This window comes from Chenopodium album, chromosome 4 (genome assembly GCF_948465745.1).
Source record: "Chenopodium album chromosome 4, dcCheAlbu1.1, whole genome shotgun sequence".
NCBI lineage: Eukaryota > Viridiplantae > Streptophyta > Magnoliopsida > Caryophyllales > Amaranthaceae > Chenopodium > Chenopodium album.
The window spans coordinates 21960890-21964017 of NC_137837.1; the positions used below are offsets into that span (position 1 = coordinate 21960890).

Sequence of the window (3128 nt, forward strand, 5' to 3'; positions counted from 1 at the left end):
TATTGGAGAGGGATGCTATTCTAGATGATCTTAAGTTTCACCTCACAAAAGCTCAGGTGTATATGAAGCAACAGAAGGATAAGGGTAGGAGGGAAGGCACTTTTTAGTTTGGTGATTTGGTGTATGTGAAGCTCAAGCCTTACAGGCAACAAACTTTGGCCAGGAGAAGGTATGAGAAACTTTCCCCTCGGTACTATGGTCCTTATCCTGTGATGCAAAGGATTGGGGAGGTTGCTTATAAGTTGGAAGTTCCTCCTACAACACGTGTCCATCTAGTTTTTCACATCTCTCAGCTCAAGCAAGCCCTGGGAACAGGACAACAGGCTGCTCCTCTGCCTGAGCAGCTTACCTTTGAGCTGATACTTGACACTGAGCCAGGGGCAATGCTTGGGGTCCGCACCAACCAGACTGCCACTAAAGTTCTGCCGAAGTGGAAAGGGTTGCCAGATTGGGAAGCCACCTGGGAATGTTTCTCTGACATCGACCACAGATTTCCTCACTTCCACCTTGAGGACAAGGTGAATCTTTGGGAAGGAGGTATTGCAAGGAATCAGCCCAATGTGTAGCCCAGGCCTGTGATCCATTACACTTATTCCCGCAAGAGAGCTAAGTCAGCTGGAGCATCTAAGTGAAGAATGAGCTGGAATAATTCTGTTATGAGTTTGTTAGCCTTTGATATGTCCATTTTATATAGTAATTTACCCCCGTCCCTTGGTCATAATTAGTAGTGTTTTTGGCTCTTTCGAGCCACTTTTATTACTAATTGGTGTTCTCTAGTGTTTTCGTAGTCTTTGTTGAGTTTTGTAGGAAATTGCACCTTTGGAGCATTTTCTCGGGTTTTTCGTGGAGCGACTACGGAAATTAGAAGAGCACGACCGTCTTTGAAGCCCAAGGCTGGTTAGAGTCATCGAGCCGGTGATTAAGGGCTCGGTAATCGGGATACCGAGGTATTTGGACCGAGTATTCAAGACCCGAAGAGGAAATCCGGATTGGGCCGAGGAATCAAGCCCAATCGAAGTCCGAGCCTCAAAGAGAAGCAAGGGCCCGATCGGGCAAGGATTAGCACGATCGGGCGCAGCGTGCAATGCTGGTGCGTGGCCTAAGGCGCTCCCGATCGTGCGAGCATCAAGCTCGATTGGGCGTCGCTGCGGAGAAGAAGCGCAAGGAAAAAGGCGCGCCCGGTCAGGCGGCCTCTAGCCCGATTGGGCGCGTGTTTTTCTCAGACCTGATTAGTTTAGTTTTAATTTTTGTTTTGAGGAATGTTTAAGTACGAATTATGTACGTAATTTTGGTTGACCTCTTTTCTTAGATTTTCTCTCTCTACTTAGAATATTTCTCTCTCTTAAATTCTCTCTCAACTCTTGTTCTTAATTACTTCCATTAATTCAGATTTCCTTTGGTAACAATTTCTTCTCCTTTAATTCCAGCTATTTCATTTACTTATTTGATTATGTTTTGTTTTATTTATTTGATTAGTTTAGTTATGATTATGTCTAAGTTGTTTAATTCTAGGGTTTATGGGGATCCATAATTAATATAAAGGGATAATTTGTTATCATTGATTATTGGTATTGCATGATAATTTGTTATTGAATTGTTTTAATTCTTTGCAATTAGATTATGATTCGAGCAGATGTAATTTGATTGTGAATGTTTAGCAATATTGAATTGATGAATCGAGCAGATGTTAATTTAATATTAAAGGCTATTTTTAATAGGAACTTAGATCTAGTAAACTGCGAGAGCCTGTTAATCATGTTATTTGTGCAATGTTAATTATTAATTATTATGTCTTATCCCGGAATATTAATTATTGGTGAACCTGTGACCCTAGGCCTTCTTATTATTGTTTTTCTCCTTAATTATTCTTGATCTCCATAGTTAGTTTATTATTCAAATATAAATATTGGTTACCTCATAATCTAGATTATATTAGTTAATTAGGAATAGAAATATCCGTTTCTCTGTGGATTCGACCCTACTTCCCTATCTGCATTAGTAGAGGATTTAGGAATTACTTTTGATTTGGGGATACGACTTTACCCTGTCAAAATTTGGCGCCGTTGCTGGGGAAACAGTTTTATTTATATTTCTGATTATTTTTGTAGTCTAGGTTATTTTCTTTTTGTCTCAAAGAACGTTAGTTCTCTGAGGGAAATCTTATATTTGCTTCTAGTTTTTTGTTTATGCCCAGGTGTTCCAGATCAGGGTACATCCCATTCGATCATGAGATCGAACGTTCCTTTCATAGATAGAAAAATCTCTACAAGCAAATCCTGGCGGACTCTGGTGATAATAATAATAATCACTGCGATCCTCCAACTGGTTCTAGCGATTCAGAGGCATCATCAGATGCAGAATCAGAGATGGCGGTTCTAAAGAAGCTTAGTGATTATTCACAACCAAAGCTTTCAGATTTTCCACATCTTACTCCCACTCCGGCTCTTGATGAGGTTCAATTCAAAATTAAACCTCAATTTATAACGATGATAGAGAGGAAGCAATTTAGTGGAGCCAAGGGTGAAGACCCAAATCTTCACATTGCCGAATATTGTCAATATTGTAACACCATCAGGCAAGCCGGGGTCACTCTAGACCAAATCAGGGAGATTCTTTTTCCCTTTTCTTTAACTGGAAAAGCTTAACTGTGGTTTAATGGCTTAAATAGAACTGCACTTGGTATAACTGACTGGGAAACTCTGGTTTTGAATTTTTATAACAAGTACTATCCTGCAGAGAGAACAGCCGTACTACGGAGTGCGATTTAGAACTTTCCCCAAGAAGCCGATGAATCTTTATATGAGGCTTGGGAGAGATTCAAGGACCTGCAAAGAGAATACCCCCACCATAATTTAGCACAATGGCAGTTAATCCAAGCCTTTTATAATGGCCTTGGAAATTTTTCTAGAATAATTTTAGATTCTGCAGCTAGTGGGAGATTTATGAATCTTAATGTGGATGATGCAGGTCAGGTTATTGAAGACATGGCGATACACAATTCCCAATATGGGAATCCTAGAGGATTTTCTAACAAAGGGAAACATAGTGTGGATTCTGTATCCTTTTTGCAAGCTCAGCTGACCTCTATCTGCCAAAAATTAGATAATCTGAGCACTGCTAATGTAGCT

At 40.1% G+C, this 3128-nt stretch overlaps 1 non-coding gene across 1 annotated transcript; it reads right to left on the reverse strand.

Annotated features, from left to right (window-relative positions):
- Positions 1–2747: 2747 nt before the first annotated feature.
- LOC145629658 (small nucleolar RNA R71) lies at positions 2748–2854 on the reverse strand. Its single transcript, XR_014111817.1, has one exon. It is a non-coding gene; the product is annotated as a small nucleolar RNA R71 (small nucleolar RNA).
- Positions 2855–3128: the final 274 nt, after the last annotated feature.